At 38.0% G+C, this 19930-nt stretch overlaps 1 pseudogene; it reads right to left on the bottom strand.

Moving 5' to 3' along the window:
* Positions 1 to 212: 212 nt before the first annotated feature.
* LOC116575503 lies at positions 213 to 804 on the bottom strand (annotated as a pseudogene).
* Between the last annotated feature and the right edge of the window lie 19126 nt (positions 805 to 19930).

The raw sequence follows: 19930 nt of genomic DNA on the forward strand, positions 1-19930 counted from the left end.
GAACAATATGAAAGAAATTATAAAAGAGAGTGCTATGAAGCAGGAGGCAAGAAGAAGAGATTCTTCTTTTTATATACTTTGTATTTTATTTAAAATTAATAAAATGATAAATAGTTTTAGGTAAACAACCATTCAGTACATTTAACTGGATAATATAAAAATGTACACACTCACTAGCATGTAGGTCCTTAACCAATACTGAACACTTCAGTCTATTTAGAGTCTTTTGGAATTCCAAAATTTTTTTAAAACAGTTTTATTTTCTTCAAATTCTCTTTTGGCCCAAGATTTTATTGCAAATACATTATCACGCCATCTGTCAGCAGCTTCTTTGGTTACTTTATTTGCTTGGCCTATTTCCTCTATAACTTCCAGGTCACATTCTTTGTATTTTTCTACTTCTGCCTTTAGTTGTTCCCTTTGGTCTCAAAGTTGAAAAAATACTTTTGCTAGTATGATTGGTTCATGTCAACTAATTTTAGCTTCTGCTTTTTGGTCGGTCTGCGTGCTTTTGGCTTCTCTCATGTAACTGAGATTCCAGAACCTCCTACCTACATTTCCTCACATGAAGAATTTTACTTGGAAAAGCCCAACAATCAGAGGTTCCAGTCCTCTCTCAGCCAACTACAGCAACATCAACTAAGCTTGGAAGGACTTCTGTTACTGACAGAGCAGTAATGTCTTTCTTTTGGGGAAAAATCTTCTCCATGTCTTTAATTGAAGTACTTTTTTTATCTCAAAAAATATTTCCATCATGCAGGCTCTCTTTTCATCTGCCCTCAGTCCTTTTTCCTTTGACAGGATTTAACCTATCATGACATGGAAGTAAGAGTGCGGCGTTTCCCAAATAAAGCGACTAGCTCCTTATTAACCAGCAGCGGAAGCACAGAAGGGCAAGGGTTCCTGCCCTTTAGTGAGAAACCATTGGATATTCACAGAAATCACCTAATTAGCATTAAGTGAAGAATTGTTAAGTTACTTTTGAGGTTGTGAGCTATTCGGAAATGTGCACATATTACAATACATAAAACCACTTCTTTGTCAAAGATCAAGAGAATCTTTAGGGATCTCGGGCATCCCATACACCTGCCAACCAGCTGGCTGACACCTTCTTTTCTGGGTCCTGATAAAGGGCTTCACTTTTGGTGTCCCTAATCTATGAGCCTGGGGCACTGGTCCCAAAGTGCCTCGAGGTCGTTTTGAAGCTGCAATGCTCAGGTCTGGAAAGCTCAGCTTGTTCAACGGAACCTGCCCTGGAGGGTGTCGGGGAGACCTTGGGGTCAGAATGGAGGGAGGGAGCGGGTCCCCACGCTCCCCTCCACAGCCCAGGGACACTGAAAAGGAAACGACAGCAGGGTCCCATGAAATTTTCCTTTTTGGAGGAATTTGTTGGTTTGTGGTGAGAAAAAGAACTGCATTGGAATCATGTTCACCGTCTTTTCCCAAGCAAGTGGGGTCAGTGTTCTCTCCCAGGCTTGGTGGGCACCCCCCTTCCGGCGCTGCTTGGGAACACCAAACCTATCATGCTCTTACCTCTGCCTTTTTGGGAGCTGCTCCCTCTGCTTGGAAAGCTATACTCAAGGTACTCGCAGAATTACCTCCTACAGACCAAAGCTCAAAGTTAGCATGTTCGGAGAAGGCCTCTCTGCACCTCCCCCACAGACCTTTATTTTCCAAGAATAAAGCACCTGTTCTTAGACCAGTCACACCTTTGTAATATTGCTGCTACTTGACTTACCACTTTGCAGGTAGCTTTCTGATTGTTGACAACCTTACTCCATTATCAGCCAGATCCCTTTCCATTTGCTTGCACAATGTCTGGTATATATCAGACTCTTAAAATGTTTTCAGTGCTTAAAAAGTCAAATATTATCTTAATTCTTTCCCCATGAAGTCATGGTAGAAAGAGAAGAAAATCGTCACCTCTAAAGGATACTGTGAAAAACATAGAAGTTGATTTTATACTAAAAGAAGGTTTTAAATAGTTCACATTCTTTTCCGTACTTTTTGGTGTTTCATTTGTTTTATGATTTTTTTTTTGAATGTTATAACCCCAGGAATGTTTTTTTTTTAATTTTTTATTTTTTATAAACATATGTTTTTATCCCCAGGGGTACAGGTCTGTGAATCACCAGGTTTACACACTTCACAGCACTCACCAAAGCACATACCCTCCCCAATGTCCATAACCCCACCCACCTTCTCCCAACCCCCCTCCCCCCAGCAACCCTCAGTTTGTTTTGTGAGATTAAGAGTCACTTATGGTTTGTCTCCCTCCCAATCCCATCTTGTTTCATTTATTCTTCTCCTACCCACTTAAGCGCAATCAGCCTAAAGAGATCAGAATTTTATATTGACAAAATGACAAAATAAGATTCAGTTTAATGAATATGTAACATCTACTGGATCTAAAACTCTAATCATTGGGGATGGGGATAGAGATGGCTATTGAATGTAAGGTAGCACTCTGGTTAAAATTTGATTTCAAGGGATTTTGAGATTTTGATGAGTGGAATTTTTATCCTTCCAGTCAACAATTTAAAATTTCCAGCTATTGTAGAACTAGAGGAAATGGCAACTTCTTCATCCCTCTGCTTCTTTTTCTTGAATTTGTCCCTTAGCCATCTAGGCATAAAGCAAGTTCTTAGAGCCAGCTGTCCAATAAGATGACATATCAGAATCTGTGTTCCAGTAATAACAGAACTATTTGTGTCTGATGAAGCCGGGGGAGATTTATTGCGGATTCTGCTGTCTTTTATGGGTGCAAAAGTTTCTGGTTTCACAGGTGTAATGTTTATTTAATTTTGAATAACTTAGATTTTGCAAAATGTGGTGTTGACTTATTGCACCAAGGGAAATAGAACAGAGGAAATGGAGACAAGTCTTCTCCTAGGGCTCCCAGGGTTCTTGGACTTAAAATTAGACTTGCTGGTGAGTTTTCTTTTTTTCTTTCTTTTTTTTTTTTTTTTTGGAAAATGTACCCTCTGAAAATAGAAGTGGTATTTTAAGTCTTTTCAAAAAATATGTACCCCATATATAAAGTCTATGAGATTCCTGCATAAATGATCTCAAAACATACTGTCTACATTCTACTGTTTAAAAAATTGTGTAATGTATTAAAGCATCACTTTGTGTACCATCTATGAATGTTCCCCTACCTATCAAAGTGGTATTTTTCTTTCTTTCTTTTTTTTTTTAAAGATTTTATTTATTCATTTGGCAGAAAGAGAGAGATATCACAAGTAGTCAGAGAGGCAGGCAGAGAGAGAGGGGGAAGCAGACTCCCCACCAAGCAGAGAGCCCACCACGGGGCTCGATCCCAGGACCCCAAGATCATGACCTGAGCCAAAGGCAGAGGCCCAACCCACTGAGCACCCCTCTTTTCCTTTTTAATTATGAAAAAAATAAATGTCTGCTCAAACATCTCTAGTAACATGAAAGCATATGGAAAAAATATATATTATATATACTTTTTAACTTCTTTCTCCCCTCTCATTCCAAAGCTCCAGAAGCCACCTCTATTTTCGGTCAGGTGTACATCTTCCTAAAATCCTTACTATGTGTATTAGTTTCCTAGGACTTCCATAACAAATACCATAGACAGGGGGAATTAAACAAAAATTTATTGTTTTGTAGTTACAGAGGCTAGATGTCCAAGATCAAACAGTTGGCAGGGCCAGTTTCTCTGGAAGCCTCACTCCTTGGCTTGCAGATGGCCACTTTCTTGCTGTGTCCTCATATAATCTTTTCTCTCCCGGGTCTCTTTGTATGTCCAAATTTCCTCTTCTTATAAGAACACAAGTCAGATTGGAATAAGGCCCACATTAACAGGCTCATTTTACCTTAATTGCCTCTTAAAAAGCTCTATCTCCAAACACAGTCACATTCTGATGTATGGCAGTTAAGATTTCCACATTTGAATTTTTTTTTTGGTGGGGGGAAGCAATTCAGTCCATAACCCTATGTATGGATGCAGTATCTATTTTTAGCTTAGGAAGGAGTACAGTATGTATATTTTCTTGTGATTTTTCACTTAACAATATAACAAGATCATTCCATGTTGATAGTTGTTCTCTTCATAGACTACAAATTTCCCTGGTATAGGTAATCCATAACATTTAACTATCACATTGTCAGTGGATATTTAGCTTGCTCCCAGTTAGTTGCTATCATATACACTTCAGTATTGGATATCTTTGTAAAGGCATCTTTTTTTTTTTTTTCATATAGGTGATTAGTTCTTTAGGGATAGATTGAGAGGATTGGAAATTATGGGTCAAAGTGTAGACAAGTTACATGTTTTAAAATATTTGGGGTACCTAGGTGGCTCAGTGGGTTAAGCCTCTGCCTTCAGCTCAGGTCGTGGTCTCAGGGTCCTGAGATTGAGCCCCACATCATGCGCTCTGCTCAGGAGGGCGCCTGCTTCGCCCTCTCTCTCTGCCTGCCTCTCTGCCTACTTGCGATCTCTGTCTGTCAAATAAATAAATGAAATCTTTTAAAAAAAAAATCAAATATTGCAAATCGTGGTCCCAAGAGGTTCAATTTATATTCACAAGAAGAGAACTTGAGAGTGACTGTCAATCTTAACACTCACCAACTTTGAATATTATCAATATATTTTTAAAATTTTATATATATGATGGACAAACTTACTGTTTTAATATGAATTTCTTTTATAACTGAAAAAGTTGAACATCTTTTAATAGGTTTCATATGTAATTTTGTAATCTTGTGAAATGTCCTTTTATTTTTTTTATTTTTTTTTAAAGATTTTATTTATTTATTTGACAGACAGAGATCACAAGTAGGCAGAGGAGGCAGGCAGAGAGAGGAGGAAGCAGGCTCCCTGCTGAGCATAGAGCCCGATGCGGGTCTCCATCCCAGAACCCTGGAATCATGACCTGAGCCGAGGGCAGAGGCTTTGACCCACTGAGCCACCCAGGCACCCCGAAATGTCCTTTTATATCAGATGTCCATTTTTCTATTGAGTCGTTGGTCTTTTTCTCATTTATAATGGTTCTTCATATGTGATGACTATCCTTCATTTGTTAATAGATTTTAAAATACTTCTTTCAGATATGACTAGTGTTTTGTTTGTGGGTTATTTTGACCTAAAGAGGTTTTATGTTTTTATGTGATCAAATATGTACATATTTTCCTTTTAAAAGTTTATATATTTTTTCTGAATGCCGTTTCTTTTAATACGCAATGGCACTTTCCTATATTTTCTTTGGTATGAATTAATCAAATTTATTTATTTATTTATTTAATCACAGAAGTCCTTGTTTTAAACTATACAGAAGCACTTAGTGAAATATAAAAGTCTATTTTACTTTTCCATCTCTTACCTATACACCCACCTCTACTTCCCCCTACCTGGACAACCAGCATTTATTGCTTAGTACTTAGCATCCTAGCTTCTTCACTATGAACTTATATATATCTGTATCTCTCATTAATAAAAATATAAGTAAGATCAAGATTTATGTCTGCTTATTTCACTTAGTTTTTCCATGCAGCAGTGTGTCTCCAAAACTTTAAATGTCAGGACAAATAAGCCTACCTTATTCTTTTTGGTGTCTTGGAAACTTTAAATGTCAGTACAAATAAATGTACCTTACACTTTTGTAGCTGAATGTGTTACAATATACTTAATTTAACTACTTCTACAGTGATAAACATGCAGTCCTTTTCAAATTGTTTTGCCATTATCACAATTTCAGAAAGTAGAATGTCAGTTTTGGTTATTAATGTTTAGATTTTAGTCTAGCTGTTATTTATGTTTTCAGAAAACATGAGATAAAACTGCTATATATATATATAATTTATTTATTTATTTGACAGAGAGAAAACACAAGCAAGGCAGAGTGGCAGGCAGAGGTAGAGGGAGAAGCATAGTCCCCTCTGAACAGAGAGCGTGACATGGGGCTCAATTCCAGGAACCCAGGATCATTACCTGAGCCAAAGGTAGACGCTTTATGGACTAAGCCACCCAGGCACCCCTGCTAGTCAGCCATCTTTTCTTTATCCATTTGAAATGCTACTTCATTGTGTTTAAAACAATATTATGCCTAATTCTGCTTCTTGAATCACTTTTATCATTTTCCTATTTCTATTCCAAGACAACACAGTTTTAATTATTGAATAGTTATAAAATGTTTGGTTGTCCGCTACAGCCAGTTAATCTATATTACAATTTTTCCCCCTATGAGTGTTTAGGTAGTTCTTTCCACTTGATTTCCTTAATGAGCTAGAAACAGCTTGTCAAAATATGCATTTTTTGAGGCTCTGATTTAGATTGATTGATTTGGCAAATATTGACTTTTTTTTTTAAAGATATTATTTATTTGTCAGAGAGAGAGAGTACACACAAGCAGACAGAGAGAGAGAGGAGGAAGCAGGCTCCCTGCCAAGCAAGGAGCCCAATTCGGGACTCAATCCCAGGACCCTAGGATCATGACCTGAGCTGAAGGCAGTGGTTTAACCAACTGAACCACCCAGCGGCTTAACCAACTGAGCCACCCAGGCGTCCCGGCAAGTATTGACTTTTTTAAAGTATTGAAACTCTTAGAGTAACAATGGTTATGTCTTTATTTTTTGTGGTTTTCTGTTCTGTTCTTCAATAAAGGTTTTTTTATAATGGAATTGCATTTTTTTTAAAATACATTCCTAGGTGCAGTATTGGTTTTTTTTTTTAATTTTTTATTTTTTATAAACATATATTTTTATCCCCAGGGGTACAGGTCTGTGAATCACCAGGTTTATTTTTGTATTGTAAGTGGGATTCTTTCTTACTACATTTTATGATTGGTTATTGCAGTTATATAGGAACATTATTGTTTTCTTTGGTTGTTTATCTTGCATCTCACTAAGAACTAACCCTGTCCTTAAGGGTTTACAAATTTAATGCCAATAAAAACCAATAGTTAAATTAGAACATAAGGATAATTAAAGGCACAATTATGTGTTTTATTTAATTAATTTATTTTTTAAAAAGATTTTATTTATTTGAAAGACAGAGATCACAAATAGGCAGAGGGGCAGGCAGAGGGAGAGGAGAAAGCAGGCCCCCCTCTGAGCAGAGAGCCCGATATGGGGCTCCATCCTAGGACCTTGGATCATGACCTGAGCTGAAAGCAGAGGCTTACTCTACTGAGCCACCCAGGCGCCCCCAGTTGGGTGTTTTAATATATAAATTACTTTCAGAGCTCTCAAAGGTTCAAGCAAGTTTATCATGGTCATACAAGGCTTGTTGGAGGTGCATCTTGACCCAGTCCTTCAAGAAGATGCATCTGGGGGCGCCTGGGTGGCTTAGTGGGTTAAGCCTCTGCCTTCGGCTCAGGTCATGATCTCAGGGTCCTGGGACGGAGCCCTGCATTGGGTTTTCTGCTCGTTGGGGAGCCTCCCCCACCCCGCCCCCTGCCTGCCTCTCTGCCTACTTGTGATCTCTGTCAACTAAATAAATAAAATATTAAAAAAAAAAAAAAGATCCACCTGTCTAATCAATGGGTTATAGTGAATAATGCAAAGAGATGAGACTGAATATGATACATAGTAAAAAAATGATTAGCATTTCTTGACAGATCAGAGGATGAAGTCTAAAACCAAACAATGAACCAAAAGAAAAGGTGGGGGTTATTATGGAAGCTCCTCAAAGCTCCTCAAAAGTGAGTATTTAGGATTTAATTCAATAAATAAAGGGAATCAGTTTGGGGTCAGAGAAGGGACATTCAGGACATAGGAGTTGTATAATTTTTTTGGCATGCTGGAAGGAATTTCGAATCTAGGTAGCCCAGTAAGACTATTTCAGTTATGTAATATCACAGAGAAAAGGGCCTAAAACAATGTGGTAAATAAGTCATTTCCAAAGAAGACACAAATAGGATTTAAAAAGGCTGAATAAGAAAGAAAAGCACAATATTTACAAATTTTTATCTTAGTAGAATGGAATAACAGTGATATGATTACCAGAAGTGGGTGGGAAGCTATTCTAATGAAAGACAAACAAATTGTGTATTAGAATATGTTTAACTAAATTTTGAAATAGAAAAGCACATTTGGTATGAAACAGAATCTTGGTGATTGGTGCACTGAAATAATTCTACAGCATAGCACACTTCTGTTCTTCAAGCAACTCACCATTTCCCAATCTATTTTTGGTTCATGATGTAGTAAGACTTAATCTTTCTGGGGTAACTTTTGATGTGGTTAAAGGTGTTCTGTTTTTGCTTTTGTTTTAGTCAAAAGTTATGAAACCAGTGAGAAATGATTAATTGGAGTGGGTTTACAGAAAATATGACTTTCTAAAAAGTACAGCTCTGTTCACGTTGAACCCTTTATAAAGGGTATTTTGATGTTCCATAAAGGGTAAAGACATTAGATTTCTTTTAAACTTAAAGGTCACATGTATGGGAGATAGGAGGGAAAATGAACAATGCTTTCAAGAATACTGCAAAGGAATTATTTCTGTTGATGTGTAGTACAGATTTTTGAACCATAGAAAGTCACAAAATGTAATTTATGACATTTCTACATATAATAATTTGTTTATATAATCAATAAACAATTATTGACTATTAAATATTACAAGCAATAGGAACATTTCAGTTTCATAAAAATATGCCCAGGAAATCTCAAAAGTAAGTGGGAAATATTTGGTTAACAAAAATAAATTTCTGGAATTCCAGAGTGCAGCACATTATAAGGGCCAACCAGAAAATAGCATTTCAAGGATACAGAGATTTCTAGTAGGAACTCAATTTATTTGATAGTTAATTCTAATTACCTATCGACAAAAATAGTTTAAAAATATAGAAAGGTTTGATTGAAAGCTGCCATCAGGTTTTGGACTTTTTGTTTTATGTGCAGTTCTACCAGTTTTAACACATATAGATTCATGTAGCCACTACCACAAGCAATATATAGACTAATTCTATCACTAAAAGAGTCCCTCATGCTGCCCCTTTGTCATTATTTCCTTCCTAGACCACGAATCATTGGCAACAATTTATCTTTCCTCTGTCACTATGGTTTTGTGTTTTTGAGAATATGCATGTTACAGTATGCAGTATAGTTACAGTATGTAACTTTGGAGACTGGCTTCTTTCATACAGCATAAAGGCTTCATCCAGGTTGTTGTGTATATTCATAGTTCATTCCTTTTCATTGCTGCATTGTTGTTTCATTGTATTTAGACCTCCTTGTTTATCCATCCTCCACGAAGGACATTTGGATTGTTTTCAGTTTTGGGCAATTATGGAAAGAACAGCTATAAACATTTATTTGAAGGTATTCATGTGAGTATAATTTCTTAAAGATTGTATTTATTTATTTTATATTAGAGACAGAGAGAGAGATAGAGAGAGTGTGGGGGAGGGGAAGAAGCAGAGGGAGAGAGAAAATCTCAAGCAGACTCGGTGCTGAGTGTAAGCCACACAGGTGGCTTTGATCATGATATGAGCCAAAAGCAAGAGTCAGTCTGGTAACCAACTGAGGCACACAGGGCCCCTTTGTGAATATAAATTTTGATTACTACAAGGCAAATACCTAGGAGTGGGATTACTGGGTCATATGGTAAAATGTAGGTTTAACTTATTAGGAAATCGCCACATCATTTTTTATAGTGGCTGTGAGATTTTGCATTACCACCAGCGATGTAGGAGAGTTTCAGTTGTTTCCCATCCTTTTAGCTTTTGCTATGGGCGCTCATTTTAGCTATTTTAACTGGTGTGAATTTTACTGTGGCTCTAATTCTCATTTCGCTCAAAGTTAATAATGTTGAACATCTTTTCTGCAGGCTTATTTTTCATCTTTATATCCCCTTTGGTGAAGTGTACATGTAAGTTTTTGTCTGTTTTTAAATTTGGTTGTTTTCTTAATGTAGAGATAAGATTTTTTTTTTTGTATAGTATGAACACAAGTTGTTTGTACAAGCCAATATTTTCTCCTGGTGCATAAATTGCCTTTTCAATCTCTTAACAATGTCCTCAGTTCAAATGATTTTAATCTCTTAACAATGTCTTCAGTTCAAAACTTTAATATTATTTATATATAATATTATTTAATCAATAGAACTTTTATTTTATGGACTGTACTTTTAGTATCATGTGTACTCTAGGTCACAAAGATTTTCTCCATTTTTTTTGGTAAAACTATATTTTATGTTTTACATAAACATTAAGTCTATAGTCCTTTTTGAGCTGATTTATCTATAAGCTGTGAGATTTAGTTAAGTTTTACATTTTTTTCCCAGGAAATGGTTCATGTATCTAAGTTGTTGAATTTATGTGTGTGGACTTATCAAAACATTCTCTCCACCTCCGAGTAGGGTCTGTGGAGTCCCTCTCACTTCTCGCCTGCCTTTGTCCCACCCCCTCCCAACTCCCCTCCCATCTCTCTTCCAACCCCTGTCACACTCTGGTGTCCCCTTCCACACCCTTTCACCTCCTCTCCCTCGCCTTTTATTCATGATATTGATATTTGTGTCTTTCCTTTTTTTGGCTTGTTTGAGGTTTACCAAATTTATGTTTGTTTCAAAGAACTAGTTCTTGGTTTCATTTATTATCTTGTTTCGGTTTTCCATTTTGTTGGTTTCTGCTCTCTTTAAAAAAAAAAACTTCCTCTTTCTGTTTCTTTGCTTCTTTTCCCTACTATCTTAATGTGGAAATATAGACTATTGGTCTGAGACTTTCTTTTTCTAGTTCAAGCACTTAATGCTCTAACTTTCCCTCTAAGCATTGCTTAACTCTATCCCATAAATGTTTATGTGCTATACTTTAATGTTTGTTCAGTCCAAAATGTTTACTAATATCCTTTGCGATCTTTGACCCACAAATTATTCAGAAGTGTGCTAATTTATAAGTGTCTGGAGATTTTTTCTCTTATCTTGCTATTGATTTGTAGTTTAACTCCATTATTGTCAAATAACATTCTTTGTATAATTTTAGTTGTTTTAAATTTGTTAGAGTTTGTTTAAAATGTAAGATGCAGTCTAATTCTGTTAAATGTTTCATGTGTACCTGGAAAGAACATATTTTTCCAGTCAGGTGTAGTGTTCTATACATACCAGTTACATTCAGATGACTGATTGTCCAGTTCTTTTTTTTATCTATTCTGCATCCATTTTCTCTCTACTTGTTCTATTACCAAGAGAGTGTTAAAGTTTACAACTATAATTGTGAATTTCTCTATTTCTTTCAGTTCTATTTTTTTCATTGTGGTAAAATATGCATAAGGTTTATCATTTTTAGATGTACAATTTAGTGGCATTAAGTACTTTGACATTGTTGTGCAAATATCTCCACTATTTCCAAAACTTTTTCATCATCCCAAATGGAAACTCTAAACTTTAAACAATAACTTCCCATTCTTTCCTCTCCCTAACCCTTGTAACCTCTATTCTACTTTCTGTCTCCATGATTTTCCCATTATAGGTACCTCCTAGAAGAAAAATCACAAAATATATGTCCTCGTCTTTGTTTTGGGCTGCCTTGAGCTTAGACCAGGGCACAGTGGAAGAAAAATGGGATGCTCATTACTGGTTTGAAGTAGAAGGGTCAGGGTGGATGTGCTTATTCTGTATAATCTAGAACTAGAAACTTTTCCTTTCCATGTGATTGTTTTACCCCAGCTTGTTTAGAAAACCATATGATGGAAAAGGTTTTCAAGAGAATTTATAAATTAAAAACTAAATTTGTTCTTAAAACACTTTTATCTATATAAGTGATGTATTAATAATTAATTAACATAGTTAAATCTAAAAGTTTCCTTTAATCAAAGTGTCTTGTCTCAGGTTTCTTTTTTCCCCCGTTCCTGGAGGTTACTGTTCTAAACAGCCCCCACCCCCATGCTGTGTCTTAGAGGTCTGGCCATATTTATTATCCCTATCGAGGGATTCATTGTATTTTATGGTTTTTATTTACCTCAGTTAGTTGGGCCATCCTCCTGTTCACATACCTAGATTTTTAAAAAAAGAACATATTTTCTTAGAAAGAACATTAGCATCTGTGCTATAAATGATCCTTGCAGCCTCATGTAGTCTGGTCCTCTGAGTTTTCCTGGTCTTTGCTGAAATTCTTAATTTGATTGCTAAAAGCTCACATTTTTTTGTTTCTGAGTGTCAAACCATAGCCTTAACACTTTTAAGCCAAGTGTCAAGTCTCTTTGCTCAAAAGCAATGTGCTAAATTGAATGCCAGTGAAAACCAATCACCTTTAATTGAATTCCAATAGCTTTCCCAAGAGTATAATTAAAATAATTGGCTCAATCCACAGCCACAAAAACTCAATCCAAAATAATGTAACTTCCCCCATAAGGCTATAGTAGGATTTGATTTCTGTACAAACTGGATTTTTGCCAGAGTATAAATCCTCATCTAACATCATTATTTATTTATTTGGTCATAACAGTTTCCTCTGCATCTTGGATTGTTGAGAATTACATTTTACTTGAGTTACAATGTTGATGTTCTCTAGAAATCCATACATGGAGTACCCAGTACATATAGAGTTTTGATGGTGCATGGTGGCTTGAATCATGAGGTCATCTCTAGCCTTTCTCCAAAGTCCATTGAATTGACAATAAAGGAATAGAAAAGAGAAAACCCATGAGAAGAAAGAAAAGACAAGAGGCAAATAACACACCTGAGAAGTCAAAAATATTTGGAAGAGCAAATGAAGGAATGGTAACTACATTGCAGCTGAGAGCCACAAAGGAGTGTATGGACAGAAAAAAAGCATGGGCTTATTATGTCACAGAATCCCTGAAGATTTTGAGACATGTGAATATAGTGGGAGAGCAGGGAGGAGTGTTTTTTTTTTTTAACTTGAGAAAATTTATTGGAAGGATACCAGGAGCTTGCAGATTGACTCTGAACAAGAATGGACAGGAATGGGGGTGCCTGTGTGGCTCAGTTGCTTAAGCATCTGCCTTCAGCTTAAGTCACAATCCCAGGGTCCTTGGGATTGAGCCTCAGGTCAGGTTCCTTGCTCACAGAGGAGCCTACTTCTCCCTCTCCCTCTGCCCTTCCCCCTGCTCGTGTTCTCTTGCTCTCCCTCTCAAATATATAAATAAAATCTTAAAAAAAAAATAATGGACAGGAATGAACAGCGGCATCTCCAGAGGGCTGGAAAAGAGGACTTACAGAAAATCTCTTAGAGCAGAAAAGTGTGGCCAGAATGCCACCACCACATTCAACCATGAAAATGCCTCTCTATATCATGCACCCACAAGGACAGGGCATGTGATTGGCTGTTTAACTCATGTCTCTCCTCCCTGTATGTACTAGGGAGGGAAGTGGGAAGGTAGCTCTTCTGTTTCCATAGTGGGAAACGGGCACCTGATTTGCTTTGCCATGCAGGTGACAAGTGGATAAGTAATTTCCCAAAAGAAAATCATTAAGCTGCTCAAAAGTGATGTTAATTAGGATGATGCCAGCTGCTCATCTTTTTAAAAAAATTATTATTATTTTTACAATATTTTATTTATTTATCTGTCAAAGAGATCACAAGCAGGCAGAGAGGCAGGCAGAGAGAGAGGGAGGAAGCAGGCTCCCTGCTAAGCAGAGGTCCTGATCCCAGGACCATGAGATCGTGACCTGAGCCGAAGGCAGAGGCTCTAACACGCTGAGACACCCAGGCGCCCCTGCTCATCTTTTAAATGAGCATGACCCTTCCCCACTTAAGTCTCTTTCTTAAACTCATGTAGACAAACTCCTATCTTCTCCCATTCCTCCTCCCCTACAGAACACTGTGGGTTCATTTTCCAGAAATATTGAACCAGGGAAGCTCTAGACAAGGACACCATACACTGCTGAGGGGCAGTGAGGTGCAGTACTAAAAGTTGAGAAGGGAAAGCTTAAATGCTAAATAAGGAATATTCACCAGCCCTCTCTCCTGCTCTTCTAGAGCATCAGCAACCATGTTAATACTCTATGTGTATGAGATTGGACAATGGCTCTCTGGAGAAAATCAGTGTCACCCCAAAATGCTTCATAGATTCTGACAATTGGGGATCTCCCACTTAAATAACAAGTTATTCTAAATGAGGCTTGGGAATGAATGTGTATGCCCAAACACTTATAGACACTCCAACAATCTTTATTAGTGCCTGTTCCTAGATATCAAAAACCACAAAGAATTCCATTTGAGGAAAATCACCAACATGAAAGAAGAGAACCTCCAATACAAACATCAAGAAAGAGCAATGTCTGCAATGCAGGAGCAGACGAAAAGTTCAAAAACCCATATAATGTGCTCTGGGAGATTAGATATTGAATGCATGAAAAATAACAGGGGTTTGAACAGAAGAAGGAGTTCTTAAAACAATAAATATGATAGAGGTGCCTGGGTGATCAATCATTAAGTGTCTGCCTTCAGCTCAGGTCATGGTTCTGGGGTCCTGGGATGGAGCCCTGCATCGGGCTCCTTGCTCCGTGGTGAGCCTGCTCCTCCCTCTTCCTCTCCCCCTCCTTACCACTTGTGCTCTCTCTCTTTCAAATAAATATAATCTTTTAAAAAATAAAGGAAATCAACAAGTAAGTCAAATTGGGGACCTGGGTGTGTGTAAGAGTCCTGAACCCAGAAAAATTGAGTTTCTCTACCCTTTACTCCTGACTTCCAGCTGCTCTGGGATGGGGGCTGCGTGTGCTTGGCCAGACAGCATCCCTCACTGTGCCAGTGCAGCATGCAAAGCAGGTCAAGGAAGTCATTTATACCTGATTTAGATATACTTGGCTCTGTGGAGTAAGTAGGAGATTATGGGAAACATACAGAAGAAGATATCTATAAAGGGTGAGAGCAGAAAAAGTGATGCTTGGACACAAGGAGATGGAAGTAGTACTTAACTATGAATTCATAATATAGCTTCAAGGGATGCCTGAGTGGTTCAGTGCGTTAAGCCTCTGCCTTCGGCTCAGGTCATAGTCTCAGGGTCCTGGGATTGAGTCCTGCGTTGGGCTGTCTGCTAGGCAGGGCACCTGCTTCCCTTCTCTCTCTGCCTGCCTCTCTGCCTACTTGTGATCTCTCTCTGTGTGTCAAATAAATAAATAAATAAAATCTCTAAAAAAAGGAATACAGCGTCAAATGGCTATTCTGCTTTTCATCACACTAGCCTTTTGGCTATTGACAAGTACAACCATAACACTGGAAGAAATTTCAACATTCAGTGCTACCTAAGTAGGGCTAGTAAGTAGTCAAGGAATAGCACTTACGTTCACAGGAAAGTGGTGGGAGTAGGTGCGCTTGTGTGCATGTGTACACCAGGAGAACTAACAAGGAAGCAACAAACCACAATCACACTGAAGAGAAGCATGGCAGGTTTTTGTTCCCAGATCTGAATTTGGGGAGTAAATATAGCATCTAGGAGGAAGCCTTCAAGACGAGTGAGGCCCTATAGCCCCTCTACTTCTTTGGAGAGGCTGAATCCCTAGCAGTCCAGCTGCCTTCTTTCTCCATTCCTGCCTCACTGGTGGGCAAGAGCTGTGGAAGAAGCACTCAGTCAACCCAAGTGGAGCCACTAAAAATTGTCCTTCTATATTTGATGAACCTTCAATGCATTCTGTTTCCTTATTTGGCATTCTCTCTTGCAGCTTCATAAGGGCTATTTTAGATTTCCTGCATTCTCTGATACTGCCTTTTTTCCTTAGTACTGGGAAATAAGTCCACTTTCTAGTTTATGAAGAAAAGTGGAAACATAAGCTTTTATTTTCCCAAAGCTTCTATTGCCATCTGTGTATTGGTGATTCTGTCTCTAACTCTATCCTAAATGTGTCTCCTGAACCTGAGTTCTGTAGATGCTTCAAGCTCAACTTAACTTATTCTCCTTGCCACCACTGCTTGTGATCATCTCCTTGTCACTGCTTGCCACTGCTTGTCATAGTACTCAAGCTAGGACCCTAGGGAGGGATCATTTTTAATGTCTCTCTGTGTTTTAAACCATGTTACCTCCCCTTCACTGCCATATATCCCATTGGACCAATCATCAGGTATAATCAGTTCTGCTTTCTTACTATTTCTCTTCGGCTTTTCTGTCCCCTGGATGACTCTGCCCAAGTCTCTCCCAGGCTGCCTCTACAGGGCTTCTACTAAAGTAGAATTCTGTTCCCTTTTTGTTCTTATGTAGATTCTGGCTTTGGCTCCTCTATTGCACTCAGGAAAGTCCCAAGTCCCATAACTTTAGTGTTCAGGGATCTTGTGGTCCAACACTGCTCAGCTCACCAGAAACCTCTTTTGTCACTTCCTCCCTATATTTATGTCTTGCTAGAGGATATATAATCCAGAGCTTATGAATTCTCTGGAATGGTTACAAAGTCATGGGGTCCGGATTCTGGATTAGTACATAGGTTTCAGGGCTCAGGAAGCTTCATTGCAACAAACAAGAAGACTCAAGTGGAGGTGGCTTAAGGACCCCACATGGAGAAATTCTGCTGATTAGGCTGAATGCAGTGGTTTTTCTCAAAGCTTAATGCTGTTAATCTCTATCATTTCCATGTGCTGCATTTACTACCTGAATATTCTTTCCATTTTTCATCTTCTGCTTTCCTTACCTCCATCCCTACATGGCTCTTTATCCCTGCCTTCCTTGATGCAGCTTACAAGTGGGGTCTACTGGGAAACCCTCACACTCCTTCAAAGCTGAGTAGGTAAACTCCCTTTCTTTGTACATGCTGAAGAATTTATTTTGCTATCACTCCCTGTTCCCTGTTTTCTCCTGTATGAGCTGATGAGTTTCTTAGGGATTGCCTTTGATTGGTGAATCTTTCAAATCTGGCATTGTCAAAAGAATGACAGTATTGTACTAGGGCCACCAAGTCCTGTCCCCTGACAGCATGAAGCTAGAATTGATTTTGGTTTTTTTCTTTTTTTTTTTTTCTTTGATTTTATTTTTTAGTAATCTCTACACTCAACATGGGGCTCAAATTCATGACCTGGAGATCAAGAGTTGCATGCTCTACCAACTGAGCCATCTAGGTGTCCCTCAAAATTAACTAACGTTCAGCAATACATTTCAAAGGAAAATAATTAACTTCACTTAAGTAGATGATGAGTTTCTTTGTAAATACAGTTTAAAAATTGAAGTCTTATTTCCTCATGGTAATAAGTAGAGATTAAAAGAAGATCCTAAATCATTTAGGGTGCTTTGTATGTTTGTCTACAGGTTTCCATTGGAAAAGGGGAACACTTCTAAGAATAGCTATAACCATTGGCAATAGCATAAAAAAGATAATTAGTTTTTGAGCTGTCAGGCAAAAATACTGATAAATTAAAAAGCCTAATGCATCACTGTAAGCAAACCAGATTTAGTTCAATAATTATAATGGTATGAGCTGAGCTGTCACCCATGTTTTTAGATGTCCAGGGTAGAAGTAATTTTCCTTCAAGCTTAATTTTGAATTGTTCAAAAAATTTTCTTCCCCCCCCTCAAAACAGGAAACAATTGTGTGACTCACTTCCAACATTTCCTGTAGCTATTATCAACATATTTCACATACTCCTACCTGGCAGTGTGTCATATTTGTGTAATCAATGATGATCTTAGATCATGTCAGTTGAGGTGTTATAAGGAGTCTGGAAATCAGAGAGTCTTCACTTGGTAATCTCCCCTAGGGTGTGTGCAGCTTATTGCTTTGTGCATGTTACTGTTAGGTAGGAGAAAATTTTAAATGTGTCATAGATTGGATTTTAATGAGAAAAATAAAATCAAAGAAAAGGGAGTGACTGAACACACCATCAGGATTTTATGGGGAACATTCCATGGTCTCATTTGATTTTGTTTACTACACCAAATGCACCACATTTCAGGCATATTTTGTTCAACCATAATTTGTGAAGTATTTTTTTTAAAAGATTTTATTTATTCATTTGATAGACAGAGATCACAAGTAGGCAGAAAGGCAGAGAAAGAGAGGAAGGGAAGCAGGCTCCCTGCCGAGCAGAGAGCTTGATGTGGGGCTCAATCCCAGGACCCTGGGATCATGACCTGAGCCGAAGGCAGAGGCTTTAACCCACTAAGCCACCCAGGTGCCCCTGTGAAGTATGTTTTAATGCATGGCTTTATCCTGGTAATGTCTTCCAAAGCATTCTTTTTTTATTTCTCTTATATAATCATTGGCACTTAACACTTTCCTCTACAGTCTTTACAGGTACCCTATATTTTTGTGGGGTTTTTTTTGTAGTTTTTTTTTTCTGTGCAGGAAGTATTTACCATTATATTTGATAGCTCCATCATGCCATTAGAAAAAATATATGCACACTCCAAAGGCAAAGGAAACAAAAGCAAAAATAAACATTTGGGACTTCATCAAAATCAAAAGCTTCTGCACAGCAAATGAAACAGTCAACAAAACAAAGAGGCAACCCACAGAATGGGAGAAGATATTTGCAAATGACAGCACAGACAAAAGGTTAATATCCATGATCTATAAAGAACCCCTCAAACTCAACACACACAAAACAGATAATCATTTCAAAAAATGGGCAAAAGATATGAACAGACACTTCTCCAATGAAGACATACAAATGGCTATCAGACACATGAAAAAATGCTCATCATCACTAGCCATCAGGGAGATTCAAATTAAAACCACATTGAGATATCACCTTACACCAGTTAGAGTGGCCAAAATTAGCAAGACAGGAAACAACATGTGTTGGAAGGGATGTGGAGAAAGGGGAACCCTCTTAACACTGTTGGTGGGAATGCAAGTTGGTGTAGCCACTTTGGAGAACAGTGTGGAGATTCTTCAAGAAATTAAAAATAGAGCTTCCCTATGACCCTGCAATTGCACTCCTGGGTATATACTCCAAAGATACAGATGTAGTGAAAAGAAGGGCCATCTGTACCCCAATGTTTATAGCAGCAATGGCCATGGTTGCAAAACTGTGGAAAGAACCAAGATGCCCTTCAATGGATGAATGGATAAGGAAGATGTAATCCGTATACACTATGGAGTATTATGCCTCCATCAGAAAGGACGAATACCCAACTTCTGTAGCAACATGGATGGGACTGGAAGAGATTATGCTGAGTGAAATAAGTCAAGCAGAGAGAGTCAATTATCATATGGTTTCACTTATTTGTGGAGCATAACAAATAGCATGGAGGACAAGGGGAGATAGAGAGGAGAAGGGAGTTGGGGGAAAATGGAAGGGGAGGTGAACCATGAGAGACTATGAACTCTGAAAAACGATCTGAGGGTTTTGAAGGGGCGGGGGTTGGGAGGTTGGGGGAACCAGGTGGTGGGTATTAGAGAGGGCACCGATTGCATGGAGCACTGGGTATTGTGCAAAAACAAGGAATACTGTTATGCTGAAAAAAACAATGAACCCCAGATTTTAGCTTGAACAAGTGGGACAACAGTATGAACTGCAAATATGGGAGAAGCTACAAACAGTAAGAGCTAATACTTACTGTGTGCTTATTGTATGACAGTATTCACTCTGTTTCACAGTTAATACTCCCAACCATCTTGAATAGGTAGGTACTACTGTCATGTTCATTGTATAAATAGAAAACTGAAGGTGAAGGTGAAGGTCAGAAAAATAGGACCAACACAGTGAAGACTTGAACCTGGGTCACCGCACTCCAAATTTCACCACATTGTATGCAATTGCCTCCTTAACAGTAATTTCAGAGAATATGAACTACATTGGAGGCAATGGCAGTACCACTGGATTAATAGTCTCTCAGAATGACTAGTTTGAAAGATGCTACTGTTCTGCTTTTTCTATTAAACATCACCCTGTTTTCTTAGAATAAAAGAAATAATCATCATCTAAAAAAATATATATGCACAGTACATGAGTTTGTTCATAGGCTGCTAATCACTAATCAGTACTCATACTAGACCCAGAAAGACTGACAAGCAAATTCCTAAGTAGGATGCCTTTCATTTGTCCTTTAGGCACTGTGTTTCCACATTGAGTTATCCTAT

This window comes from Mustela erminea, chromosome 16, assembly GCF_009829155.1.
Source record: "Mustela erminea isolate mMusErm1 chromosome 16, mMusErm1.Pri, whole genome shotgun sequence".
Classification (NCBI taxonomy): domain Eukaryota; kingdom Metazoa; phylum Chordata; class Mammalia; order Carnivora; family Mustelidae; genus Mustela; species Mustela erminea.